At 36.9% G+C, this 15,150-nt stretch overlaps 1 pseudogene; it reads left to right on the forward strand.

The window, feature by feature from the left end:
- The first annotated feature begins 256 nt into the window (after positions 1–256).
- LOC127217292 (nucleoporin SEH1-like) lies at positions 257–3,119 on the forward strand (annotated as a pseudogene).
- The last annotated feature ends 12,031 nt before the right edge of the window (positions 3,120–15,150 follow it).

The raw sequence follows: 15,150 nt of genomic DNA on the forward strand, positions 1-15,150 counted from the left end.
CTCAGAGGTTGAAGCAGCAAGCAAAGAGCCACATGGATCTGCACCAGATCCTCTGTGGATATATTATATCTTTCAGGTTATTGTTTTTGTGATATTCCTGAGTGTGTAAATAAGTGGTCTCTATTTTGTGTGCCTGCTCTTTTACATTTTCATGTACCCCTATCTTTCTTGTTGTTGTTGTTGTTGTTCTTCCCCTGGGCTGCTGGCCCCACTGGAGCCCTCTCAGAGGCAGGCTGGTCAGGCCTCAGTGTTAGCCATGTTCGTGGTGCGCAGCATTGCGGGGGACCACAAGGACCTCATCCACGATGTGTCTTACGACTTCCACGGGCGCCGGATAGCCACCTGCTCCAGCGACCAGAGCGTCAAGATCTGGGATAAAAGTGAAAGAGGAAATTGGCATTGTACTGCTAGTTGGAAGACACATAGTGGATCTGTGTGGCGTGTGACATGGGCTCATCCCAAATTCGGACAAGTTTTGGCTTTCCTGTTCTTTTGACCAGACAGCAGCTGTTTGGGAAGAAATAGTAGGAGAATCAAACGATAAACTTCGAGGACTGGATGAAGAGGACGACTCTAGTGGATAGCAAAACATCTGTGAAGTTTGCTCCCAAACATATGGGTCTGATGTTCAGCAGATGGTATAGTAAGAAATATATATGAGTCCCCAGATGTTATGAATCTCAGCCAGTGGTCTCTGCAGCACGAGATCTCATGTAAACTGAGCTGTAGCTGCATTTCCTGGAATCCTTCCAGCTCTCGTGTTCACTCCCCCATGATCGCCGTGGGAAGTGATGACAGCAGTCCAAACGCAATGGCCAAGGTTCAGATTTTTGAATACAATGAAAACACGAGGAAATACGCAAAAGCAGAAATTCTCATGACAGTCATAGTTCCTGTTCCTAATATTGCTTTTGCTCCGAATTTGGGAGATCTCTCCACATCACGGCAATAGCCACCAAAGATGTGAGCATTTTCACATTAAAACCTGTGAGAAAAGAACTTACTTCTTCTGGTGGTCCCATAAAATTTGAAATCCATATCGTGGCTCAGTTTGATAATCACAGCTCTCAGGTCTGGAGGGTGAGTTGGAACATAACAGGAACCGTGCTAGCATTCTCAGGTGATGATGGCTGTGTGAGATTGTGGAAAGCTAATTACATGGACAATTGGAAGTATTTTGAAAGGTAACAGGAGAGCCCAATAAATGGGAATTCTCAGCTGGGAAACTCAAATCCTTCACTAAGCTCAAATACTCCAAATCTTCAAAACTCATTATATGGATCTTCTGCTGGCAGGAAGCACAGCTGAATACAAGCTAGCTGGAATAACTTTGCTGTTTTGCTGCTTGTTGCATGTACACAGGAATGGAACTCGAGCTCCTTTCCCCTTCCCCAGCGCCGTTTGATCTCTCCCAAGATGTGCCAGCAGCCTGCTCACTACTAAATACAGTCCCAAAGGCCTTTAAGTTTAGTGTATATAATTTTTTGTACTAGTCAGTTTACTTACACTATAAATGGAAAGGCTTTTTGTTGAGACATCATAACCAAAACAATTTTTTGAAATGTTCTGGAGACTAACTTGTGTTTAAAAGCTGAAGAGATTGCTACTATCCTTATAAGCTGTTGGGAGGAGGGAAAATACAGTTTTAATCCATTTGAAGAATATAAGGATATGTCTTTTATTTTCTAAAACAAGTTAAAATGATGAGTTTTTATAATTTTAATTTGAAAATCAAATAAATATTTTTCATAAAGATTGTTTTGAGTGCTAATTTGTTTACCTTTTGTAGAATTGCTTTATAGGTGATATAATACACACAGCTGTTTTTTCTTGTAATTACAAGTAGTAGTAAAGGAGGTGATTACTAACAGCACCAGAGTTGAGATAAGGTTTGTAGCCAAACATTACATTAGCATCTGCTACAGTTTTATTTGGTAGTAAAATGGCTTTCATCTCGTACTCGTTAAGGAAATGGCTGTTTGTAAGAAGTGCATGAATGTTTATCTTGTGCTTCTATACAACTTGGTTTCCCTGATGACACTTTGGAAACATAAGAATAGTTGATAATTTTGCTGAAAATGTGCATGCAATTGAAATTCCATGTCTCAGGATTTTTAATGTGTCGTTTGAATTACTGTCTTCTGAAACTCTTTATTTTGACAAAGTTATACACCTTTTCATTTACTAAATTGCACACATATTACAGGTAAGTTACGAGATGGCAGCATACCTATAATTCTTAAGCCTTTTTGCACTCCTAAATTCTGTAGCTATTCTCAGTTTTTTTTTCCTTGCATGAAATCAAAACTGTCCAGCGATTATATTTGTCAAAAATATGTTGCAGTAGCTAGCTTTATAATGTGAGAGTATATTTGGATTGGTTCTCAGTATCATGTATGCAGCGTTGCCCAAAATGAAAAGCATATTAATTAGATTAGGTTTGTAAGTTACAGAATCAAATGAGAGACCAGATAATGCTTAAATTTATAAAATTAATGTCTCTGTAATGTACGTACTAACAATTTTTTTTTGCATTTTAACTTTACCCTTTTTTCCAAATTTTTATACTTAGTAAAGCTACCTTAATTTAAGTGAGAGTCTTGATTTGTACTATTATATTCTATCTATTGGTTTTGTGGTTTTGTCATGAATATACAAGCTTTTTTTTTTTTTTTTTTTTTTTTTTTTGGTTGTTCCTTCCAGCATGTTTTCTCTTCTTTGATTCTCTGCTTCTCTCTTTTCTTCTGTTTCTCCTCTCCCTCCTTCCCCCTGTTGTTTTTGTTTTGGTGTTTTGTTCCTGTCTTCATTGTATCAGGTATTTCTTTCCCCCTCTGGATTCCTCACGGGCTAGATCAAGATGGTCCAGTTGTGCCCAGCTCCTTCCTCCTCCTACCAGAGGCATCTAGTGATGCCTACACTGCCAACCTCCAGTGTCCTCACCCTCGCCGAGGATACCTCTCTTGGCCTCTTATTCCCTTACCTGAGAATGAAGGGGTTTAAAACACTGATTAAAAGGCCTTATTCAGATGCTTGTAAATGCTTTTATTCTGGGCTGCTTTTTTGGTTTTCTTCATTTTCTTTCAGAAGATCCTTCGTACTTAGGGAATGTCTTGTATGTATTACAAATGAAGTGTTTGGAACCAAGCCTGTTTGTACTTCTGAATCAGGAAATCCTGGCAACACTAGTTGGTTACCTCTGATGAAATGAACTTCAAAAAAGCAACATAAACTGTGAAAGATATCCAGTTTCTGATTCAGAGTGTCCATCTTGTAAATTCTGTGGGAAACTGTTATCGTAGAGTTCAATTCAGCCTGTTAATAGGCAGCTTCCTGTGAAAGCATATCACTGTGGACCTCACTCTGCATTTCAGACACTCAGAAATGTTTTGAATTTTGTAGGTTTATGTTACAAATGACTGTAAAATAAATCATTCCTGTGTATAAAGCAGCAAATCATAAGAATATTTTTGTTTTCTTTTTTTTTTAATGAAAATTGCTTTCACTACTTGGGATTACTGCTTAAAGCTTCTGTAATCATCCTCCAAGTAGATTATTTAATAAAAATATTTTAAAAGAAAAAAAGAGGTAGAACTATAAAGGGCAGCATGATAAATATCCCCAAATGTATCAATATACAAAATGTCTTGAAAACAAGTATACATGCACAGAATATGGCAAGGATAAATGGGCATAAATTGTATCAATATATGAAATGTCTTGAACATAAGTAAAAGTATACATACATAGAATATGGTAAGAATAATGTGCATAATACATCATAAGTGGAAAGATTTCACATAATATAACAAAATATAATATACAATTCTTCCAGGAAGGGAATATAAACTTAATTTTACATAGCTTACTACAAATAAGAATATATAACAATGTAAACTGTATAATACTATTATCTTACTCTTACTCAATAATTCACAGGAAGATAGGATAATCTACCTATATTCCATCTAAACCATATCTTTCCCAACCATATCCTATCCTATCTAAAAGATAAACCCGATTCTAAGCATCACCTCCATACCCAACCCTAAGTATCTAAAACCAACCCAAATAAGAAGGATATTATCCCAAAATTCCAATAGGGAAAGGGGGCATTGTTATCTTAAGGTTACTTCCTGCTGAAATGGGATGATGATTGCTCCATGGGATCCTGTAGGAAGAAAATTTTTAGCAACCAAATTTTTCAACAGAACTGGCTGTAACATATGTAGCTAGTCACTGTAGGGCAGAAAATGCTTGAGTGTAGTTCTATTTGAAACTCTGGCAAGGGTGTAATAAGAAGCTGCACCATTATAGCTAGCTAGTCATGAGTTGTCTCAAGCAAAACATTCTCAAAATGATTTTAGTGTGATATTTGTAGTCCAGATGCATAAGGTTGTGTCAAGTGGAAATGACAATCTTCTTACTGGAGAGTTCAAAGATTGCTGTTAGGAATTGTTATTATTCCTTGTGGAAAACTTAAACATCAATATTAAAGTAAAAATTTTAAGTTTTAAGGTATGCATTAGGGAAAGACAACAATAAGCATTAAAAGAAATATAAGAAAATTAGGATTTCAGAGAGAAAATTGCGTATAAGCAAATGAGACCCCAGATTTTGTTTTCTTCTGCCTTACACCAATTGGCTTCTTGATTTAAGGCAGAAATTGTGAATTTAATCTTAACAACACGCTTGAATTTAGAGAAGGAAAGCCAAATCCAACTCCAAAGCCAGCATTGGTTTACATGAATTGGGACTTCAGGAATACTAGATAGTAGAGAGAAATATATTTTTGTATAGAAATAGTATACTAGAATTAAATATTTTTAACCTTAAGACAGATTCCTCTTCATTATGTGATTCTCTCTGGAGATCTGTCTTCTCTTCTGTAGGTACCTACATGTTCAGTGTCTTTTGGCCGTTTGAAGATAGGTTTTCTCTGTTTTCCTTTAAGAACAAGAATAGAACACTTCCCCTACCTTTGAGAGGTCTCCGCACATTGCATGGGACCTAATTTGTTGGATGACTTGTTATTTCTCTTCATTAAGATGTTTTTCTTGTCCAACTCAGATCTTGATTAACTTAGATGGTATCCACAGTTTTTCTTCTCCTGTAGATACAAATGGGAAACCCCTACCCCAACGTAACACATATCCTGGTTTCCATTCTGATGTCAATGCATCCTTGAAGTACACTGGCTGATTTAGTTCAGAAGTTTTTTTTCTATTGTCCAGTGTCTTTCTGCTACTGTTTTTTCTTTTTCATCAGCATTAAGAAAGTTTAATATTAATACAGCATTGCGTAGTCTGTGTTTGGGTGTCTTGGTTCCTCCTGTCTGTTTATGGATCATTTCTTTTAAAGTACGATTGGATCTCTCAACTGCTGCTTGTCCTGTAGGATTGTGTGGTATACCCTTTATGTGCTTTAGATTATAATACTCAAAAAACTGTTTCAATTTTCTGGAGACATATGCTGGCGCATTGTCAGTTTTTATTTGTGCAGGTATGCCCATAATGGCCATTGCCTCTAATAGATGTGTGATAATGGAATCAGCCTTTTCAGAGCTTAGAGCAGTAGCCCATTGAAATTCTGAAAATGTATATATAGTATGATGCATGCATTTTAATTTTCCAAATTCTACAAAGGGAAACAAATCCACTTGCCATATTCCAGTTCTATTTATACCTTTAGGGTTATTGCCTTTTGGTAAAGGGTTTGGTTGTAGAATGAGCAGGTAGGACATTCCCTTACTATCTCCTTAGCTTATTGCCAAGTGATAGAAAAATCCTTTTTAAACCTTTGCAGTTCACATGGTCTTTCTAATGAAAGTCGGAGGCTTCTAGCACACTTCCTATTAATAACCAATCAATTTCATCATTGCCTTGTGCTAGAGGACCTGGCAGACCCTTATGGTATCTGATGTGATATATGTATGTATATATATACATACATATATTCCTCTCTCTGATAATATCTTGTAGCTGTATAAACAGTGAAGTTAATTCTTTATCGTCAGGAATAAATTTTGCAGTTTCAACGTGTAAGACACCTCTCTCTACGTATTGAGAGTCAATAACTATACTGAGGGGTTCTGTAAAATCCATAAGTACCATGAGAATGGCATACCATTCTGCCTTTTGTACAGAATTTTAAGGGCTTAAAACCATTTAATTTTCCTGTTTTGTATCCTGCCTTACCTGATTTGTTTGCATCAGTGTAGTATGTAGGAACTCCAGAAATAGGTGTTTTTCTTACAGTGCATGGAAGGATCCAAATCGTTTCCTTTATAAAATTGATTCTTTCACTTTTGGGATAACTGTTGATAATCATTACCAAAAATTACTGCATGCTCTCTGCCAATATTCATTATCTTTCCATAAGGAAGAAATTTCCTCATCAGTTAAAGGTACTATAAGTTCTGCTCGGTCCCTTCCTGTTAGCTGATGAAGTCTTAATTTACCTTTTATAATCAAGTCAGAGACCTTTTATATATATGTTTTTAGTTTTTTATTCTGTTTATGTGGTAGGAATATCCATTATAATATGATATCTTCTCTCTGCATCAAAATCCCTGAAGGATATTCTCTAGATGGTAATATAACAAGAATACAGTCTAGGTTTGGATCCACACGGTCCACATGTGCTTCCAGTATCCTCTTTTCTACCCATTCTAATTCCTTTTCAGCTTCAGCTGATAGTATTCAAGGACTATTCAAGTCATTGTCTCCTTTTAGAGACATTTTCAAATTTTTTAAATCATGCACTTCTACTCCAATAATGGTTTGCAGTTGAGAAATGTCTTCTAATAATTGTTGAAGATCATTAAGGGTGTGGTAGAGATCTCTCCTGATCTGTAATTTTTGTGGTCTAATTTTTTGTACACCTATTTTATATCCTAAGTAGTTGATAGACTCTCCTTTTTGTATTTTTTTTTTGGGGTGCAATTTGTAATCCCCAGCGAGGTAAAACTTCCTTTACTTTCTCAAAAAATTTTTTCTAATATTTCTCCTTTATAGTCAGCTAACAATATATCATCCATGTAATGATAGATTATGGATTGTGGAAACTGTTTATGAATTATTTCTAGTGGTTTTTGTACAAAATATTGGCACAGGGTGAGGCTATTTAGCATTCCCTGTGGCAAAATCTTCCATTGATACCTCTTCACCGGTTGAGAATTATTGTAAATAGGTATCGTGAAAGCAAATTTCTCTTTATCTTGTTCTTGTAAAGGTATAGTGAAGAAGCAATCCTTTAAATCGATAACTATAATAGGCCATTCTTTAGGTATTAAAGAAGGTAAGGGCATTCCAGGCTATAGAGAGCCCTTGGCTGGATAACTTTATTGATGGCTCTCAGGTCTGTAAGCATTCTCCATTGACCAGATTTCTTTTTGATAACAAATACAGGAGAATTCCAAGGGCTGTTTGATTCCTCGATATGTCCAGCATTTAGCTTTTCCTGAACCAGGTTTTCTAAAGCCTCTAACTTCTCATAGGTCATAGGACATTGTCCTACCCAGACAGGTTCATCTGTTAGCCATTTTAAGGGTAGGGCTTTTGGTTCCTCTCTTTGTTCAGCACTTGTATTCTGTTTTTGTACAGCCTGGATATTTGGTGTCTCTCTTGTATAGTACTTTATAATATTTTTTTTCCACATTGATGACATTTATGGTTCAAATCTAATACTGGAGTATTGTTAATCTATGCAATCCATTGCTATAAAAGATCATGACCCCATAGGTTTATGCTATATCAGCCACATATGGTCTCAAACTTCCTGTCTTTCCTTCCAGTCCTATACATTCAATCTATCTCGTGCTCTGTTTTACCTGAGACAGGGTTCAAATTCCTAAGAATTGAACATTTACCTCTTGCAGGGGCCATTTTGGAGGCCAAGATTTATTATTTATGATAGTTACATCTACCCCCATGCCCCCTATTGCTCTAAGCAGTCTGTTATTCATTTTAATTATCAATCTAGGCATATGACTATTTGTAGTGGATTGCCACAATATCTGTTTTTTGTTTCCTTCTTTCATGTTTGATTCCAATTCTTTCACTAGTTTATCATCCGGAGCGGTATGAGGTTTTACAATAGTCACATAATTTTCTAATTGTCCTGTGGGAGATTTTCCTACACTGTAACTGGGAATGTTCAGCTACCTTTGACATGGGGGCCTTCGAGAGCCCCCCCCCAAGGAGTTTCCCGATGGTAAAGAGTTTCCTTGTTTGTCTCTGGTTGATCTACATTCATTGGTCCAGTGTTGGCTGAGGCCTTCTCTTCGATTCATTCCTGGGAGTGTTATTTATAGAAATAATTTGCCTACAATTTCTTTTTAGATGTTCTATGTTACCACAGTTAAAACATCTGACATTTTGATGTCTTTTCAAACCTTTGGAAATGGCTTCTCCTACCCAAGCTTCTATGTCACCATAGTTAAGACCTCTGGTATCTTCATGTCTTCTCAGTCCTTTAGATATGGCTTCTCCTACCCAAGCTTCAGGGTTATTGTCATTATACTCAATGTTGGCTGTATATAGGACCCATTCATGTAAGGATGCTGATTTGATTTTTAAAGGCCAAAGCACCTGTTTGCACTGTGGATTTGCATTCTCATAAGCTAATGATTCTATGAGTGTTCACCTAGAATCTGTGTCTACTACCTCTAATTGTATTGCCCTAGACAACCTTTCTAGAAATACATTAAAGCATTCTCTTGGTCCTTGCCTTATCTTAGTATAGGATTCTATCCTCTCCCCTAGTTCATGAACTTTGTCCCAAGCATTCAAAGATGCTGTACTGGATAGAGACAAGGTGTGCTCATCATAGGCAGCTTGAGTTCCTGGGTCAGCATAAAGACCCTCACTAATAATTTTATTTTGGGGAGTTTTATAATCTTTCTTTAAGTCCTGTATTTCAAGAACTTTTGCTCCCTCTCTCTCTCCATAAAGCCCTCCATTCTAATTGAGAGGCGTTTTCAAAGGCAGCTGATATTAATTGATCCCAATCCTTAGGAGTTACCTTGTTATTCCTTGCCCAAGATTCTATTAATTGCTTCACATATGGTGAGTGCATGTAGTAAGAGACTACTGCTTCATTTATACCTTTTATATCTTTCATACGTATTGGTTCCCACTGATATGCAAGCCACCTTTTTGGTGTTTTCTTGTTGCTGGTTTTTCACTAATAGATCCAGGGAAAACTCCCCTGACCCTAAAAGGTATAGAAAATTTTAAGTCTCTTTCATACCCTGTTCTCTGTAGCTCTTCTCCTTATGTATCAGTTTGAAGATTTTCCAAGGCCTGAAATTTATTCACATTGTTTCTTTGAGTGTCTGAACTTCTTAAATCATATAACTTTCTGGAGACTTCATTGCATCAGTTTCTTATTTTCTCCAACAACAAATGATTCCTTGTTTTTAATATTCTCATCCTTAGATATTATCTGAATGACATGTAAACTGCCTTCCAGAAACAATATTCTATCTGCTAGCTTGCCATTATACTCAGACATGGAACAGATTCTATCTGCTAGTCTTTCCATCTGACGTTTCAGTTTTTTAACCTTAATAGTAGATTTATCCAAACAGGAACGAGCTGTTTTATACTAGCATGCTAATACATTGCATTGATTCCATCTTGGTTATTGAGGCATTAGATATGGAACAAATTGTGTTTTCTAGTCAGTCATTTTTATGTTCCATGTCTTGCACTCTACCTGTCAGCTCTCTATTGCAATCTTCAATATTCTGAACATTTTCCCCTAAGATTTTTATGTTTTGCATTCTAATCTTAAGCTCTCCATTGTCATTTTCAATATTCTGAAGCTTTTTTTCCCTAAGGATTCTACGTTTTGTGTTCTAATTTTCAGCTCTCCATTATCATTTTCAATATTCTGAACCTTTTATTCTAAACATTCTATGTTTTGTGTTCTAATTTTAAACTCTCCATTGTCATTTTCCATATTTTGAATCCTTATTAGTAATTTTCTTATGGTTTGTACAAGTGCCTTATTGTCTGCTCTAATCTCAAACTATTTCTTTAAAAAATATCATAATAATGATGAAACCCATTGCTATTACCAAAAAAAAAAGTATATATTGGTTAAGTCATGATTGTGTTCTGTTAACATTCCTTCTATACAAGAAGTAAAAGAATTCCTAAAGTCCTGCATTGTAAGTTTATCTGCCATATTATGGGACAATTTATCTCAGATATTATATCAACTTAAATTGTGAAGAATGTTGCAATTACCTTAGGTATAATTCTGCTGTCCTGGAACTTTGATGGTTTTAGTGTGGTAGTTACGCCTGGAGGTGTCCCATCAAATAGCATCTGGCAGCAGATGATCCTTCTGATCTTGGTCCCTGTAGAATAGCTCTTAACAAAGTATGGCAAGTGAAATTTTGTTAGACAAATGAGTAAAAGGAGCCTTGTGGAATTGCTGGGACCGCAGGGCTAACCGTGGGAAACACGCAAGCAGTGCGGGCATCAAGCAGCTCTGTATGAATGCAAAATGGGGAAATAGGCAATAATTGAAAAGCAGTGAGTGCCTTCTAGGTCCTCTGTGGAAGTAAAGGAGTTGAAGGGCAGAGACAAATGTCCCAAAGCTATGGTATATCCACCTAGTTAGGCAAGAGACCCTGCCTGTTTGGGAATGGTAGGGGAAGGGAGTGGCGTCTGCCACCTGGGTGAAAACCAAGTTTGGTGAAAATCCGGATCCCGCTTCTGACACTAGTTATTGTGGTTTAATAAGGATCAGGACAAACAATTAGGCTGAACAGATATTTATTCAGGAAGAAATAACTCACAACATAGAAATGTGAATACCAGCAGGTTCCTGCTTTCAAAAATGCCTCCAGAAATCCTCCTGTCCCTGTGGGGCTTGCAAGAGAGCATTCCCCTGCTCCTCCTCAGACCTAGTTCTGAGGGCATGGTCAGTGCCACAGAAGGAGACAAAGTGAATCTCCCACTACACCCCTCCTCCTCCTTTTCATCATTTTCCTTTTCCTCCTCCTCTTCTCTTTTTTGCGTGTGATCTTAAACTGACTTGCATTAAAAATAGTCTCAAACTAGAGACCTGGAATATGAGCAAGCTGAAGTGTAAGCACAGGAAGGGTCACCTTATGCCTTTAATCATGGGCTTGAAGAATTTTTGGTTTTGATCTGAAAACCATGACTTGCTTTAAGAAACTATTAACACTTTTACTTTACCAATGCAAAAATAAAAATCTCTGACCAAAGTGGGTCAAATGTGTCAATGAGGCACAGGAGCACACAACTTGTAAAACTCAGAGATATTATATGGAATACAGTTGTGAAATGAAGATGGGGACTAGGCAGATGAACAGTAAGAAATGTATTGGAAAAATAGATTTTAGCTTTTGAACATGCTGAATTCTTACATAATATTGTTTTTGATTTTACAGTGTGTGCTCTATTCTCTTGGTTTAGCATCCTAATTCTTATATCAAAGTCAGACTGATTTAATAATAGAATTATTTGTTTCTTATAATATATGTAAAGACACCCAGTTTTTCTTTTCAATTAAGATAAATTAGGACATTTTTATTCATTAATTTACTAGAACAGTTAAATAAAACCATTACCAGGATATTTTATTTCACTCAATATTTTAATATCAGATCTTTCTTATAAGAGTTGGATTTATTAATTTTAGAGTTTCAGAGGATTTGATGGCACCATAGCTCTCCTACAGTGGCATCAGAGGCTGCTCTCCTGAGAGAAGACAACAGGATTGTCTTATTTTGTCTAGGCTAGTCTGGGATGTCACTACTACCTGGTGTAACAATTAATGTTCACCAATTTTAGTCCTTCAAATATCTTTGAGTTAGGGAAGCCACTTTATTTTGCTGTTTTTAATATGAGAAAGAATGATATAGTTGCTTTAGAGCAATGGTCTGAGTCCCCAGAAACTCAGATTTTGTTATTCATTCTCAGTGTTTAAATTAATTATACAAATGAATAGTATAAGGGAGGGGAAAAGGTGGCCAATGGGAAAGAGGAAAACAAAGAAGTCCAATGAACTCGCCTGCCTTGCTGACCACTGTCCTAACATGAGGTGTACATTTAAATAGAAGTCAAGATATCCACATAAGGATGCAGACCTTGCCACAATGTATGTAGACATGTCTAACATCATTGCCTCAGCTCTAGTGCCTCTTGCAAGGAGGTCTGACAAGTTGTCAGAACACAGTGGAATCTTTCATGACATATGCTTTCTCTATGACTAACACCAGTCTCCGATCATTATGCTAGAGTGGGATTCCTGGGAAAATTCCAATTTCTTGGGATACATCATCTCAGTATTCTCATAGCAAAAAGGAAAGGCACAAGTATCCCTTCAGAATATTTCTTCCTTGACAGAAGGGTTACAGGTTTACTATTTCTCTGTGACTTAGGTTAGTTACTTAACAAATGGAACCTCATAAGCATTTTGAACAAGGTATCTTTTCAAAGGTTAATGTTAAATCCATTTTCAAATAGTTCTTAATTTTGAGATTTTTTAACTTAATTACATAATTTCTCCCTTCCCTCTCCTCCATCCAAACCTACCCAGGTACCTTTTCCACTCTCCTTCAACTTCATGGCTTCTTTTTTTTTCCATAATTTTATTACATTCATACATGTAGAATATATATATATATATGTATATACATGTATAATGTATATATACATATATGTATATGTGTGTGTCTATATGCATATATATATATATGTATTTGTATTTCTTAAATATAATCTGTTTAGTTTGTATAATGTTACCTATATGCATGTTTTCAGGGATGATGATTTGGTACTGGATAACACAGTGGTGTGTGCTCCCTTGAGTTCTTTACCTCCTGCTAACTTTTCCAATGGATGTATAGTGATTTGAAAAGTATGGATATTTTTTTTTCTTGAGGCAGGACAGATTGTAGGTGAAGGGGTTTGTGGCTGGATTGGTATACAGATTTCTCTTTTTGTAGTCTGCACAGTACCTTTTCACAACAAAAGATTAGAACATATGACTGAAGACTCTATGCCTACACCAGCTTGACCTCTCTGTAGTCAGTGAACACATTGTGGATGTTGTTCTCAACATTGGGGCCCCACTGTCCATTTTCCAAGAGTGACACTCTGTCTTACCATCAGCCTGGTTCTTTTAGGGAATCTCCATGAGAATTTTTATATCAAGGCCAATGCCACTTTTATTATCATCCTTAGGAAATAGGAACAGGTTTGGTTTAGATTCCATAGGTAGCCTTTTAATCAGTTTAAAAATTATCACCTAATTAGCATGTTCTTTGCTATAGTGCCTAAGAAGTAAGCAATAATTTAAGTTTTAACAGTTAACATGCATCAGAATTTTTGTCAGATGTCTGTGAGAGAAATACATCTTTTTATTTTCCTTAGCACCCCTCCACCTCCAAATGTGCATAAATACTGAGTTATTTACTTCAGGGAATTTCTGGCCACTGTTTTTCAATTAGGGAAAAAAGTAAACTTAGAATAAATTAACAAAATGCCCAGGCTGGCTAAAAGGTGGGAAATAAATAGACTCTGGACATAATTAAGTCAGTAAAGTATACAAATCTTGAACTTTGCTCTTGTGGCTTAAAAAAAAAAAAAAAAAAGGAGACCAAAGAGATGACAGAGGTGGTAATGGGTGGATGGGTGGTAATGACTTTGACTACTGAGGATTCCTAAACCCCACCCCTACAAAACAAGCCTAGTGAGTTCACATGTTGCTGTAACCCAAAAACGGGGATCTGGACAGGAGGGTCTTCAGATACCACCAGCAAGTGAGTCCAGCCAAGGAGTGAGCAATAAATTCAGTGGTTTCCTTTTTTTTTTTTTTTAAGGAAAATGGATAGTGATAGATGAAAAGCCTTAACATCACATAAGATTGAATGTGTGCATTCTAATTTCAATTAGAAGGCAGTTTTACACACACAAACACACACACACACACACACACACACACACACTTCAGTTTCATTTTCATTACTTTTCATCACCCTGTCTTGACTAACCCTGAGGAAAGTATATAATTTTTCATAATCCCAGTCAGGGGAAGGGTAAGGCCTGTGTGTCTTCCCAGTCTCTGCTTTCTGTTTTATATGTTTGTTTGTTTTTGATGTAAACAAATTCCAAGGACCATCTTAGATGATCACTATGACAACTAAATTCCTTGTTCAATTTTATAAACATTAGCATATACATGCAATATGGTGAAGGGATCCTGTGTTTAGGAATTTTAAGCATCCAAAGTGGACATCTTACTATGTCCACTGATTGAGGTGAGTGTTTGGAGAGCTCAGTTCCAACACCCCACCCTCTCCTTGAAACTTCCTGGGTTGATTCTGAGCATAGTGAACACTCTCTGGTACATAGACCACCCTAGAGACAGTTCTGGAAGGAAAACACTAACATAAGGAAGTTAGCCACACTCATAAAAAAAGGCAATAGATAATCTCACTTAACCAGAAGCAAAAAGAAAAAGTGGGGAAAATCTATACACAATACCACCAGTAGCAACAAATCCAAAACAAACAAGAATTAACAATCAATGGTCCTTAATTTCTCTCAATATTTTTGATAATATTTTTTATTTAACTTTGAAACAAGCTTATTACACATGTCAATCCCAGGTCCATCACCCTCCCCTACAACCTGCCCCCCCCACTCCCATCCCATCCCCTTTCTGCTCCCTAGGTAGGGTGAGGCCTTTCATGGGTTCTTCAAAGTGTGTAATATCCTTTAGAGCAAGGCTTGGTCCCTCCCCAATGTGTTCTGGCTGAGAGAGTATCCCTCTATGTTGAATGGGCTCCCAAGGTCCATTTCTATACTAGGGGAAAATACTGATCAATTGCCAGGGGCCCATAGACTTCTCAGTCCTCTTAACTATGCTGGTTTCTCAGCTATCAGACTGGGGTCCATGAGATTCCCCTAGTTCAGGTCAGCTTTTTCTATGGGTTTCTCCAGCCTTATCATGACCCCTTTGCTCATCACTCCTCCCTCTCTGCAACTGGATTCCAGGAGTGCAGCTCAGTTTTAGTTATGGGTGTCTGCTTCTAATTCCATCAGCTACTAGATTAAGGCTCCAGAAAGCCATATAAGGTCATTAATCTCATTATCAGGGAAGGGC

This window comes from Phodopus roborovskii, unplaced genomic scaffold, assembly GCF_943737965.1.
Source record: "Phodopus roborovskii unplaced genomic scaffold, PHOROB, whole genome shotgun sequence".
NCBI classification, from domain to species: domain Eukaryota; kingdom Metazoa; phylum Chordata; class Mammalia; order Rodentia; family Cricetidae; genus Phodopus; species Phodopus roborovskii.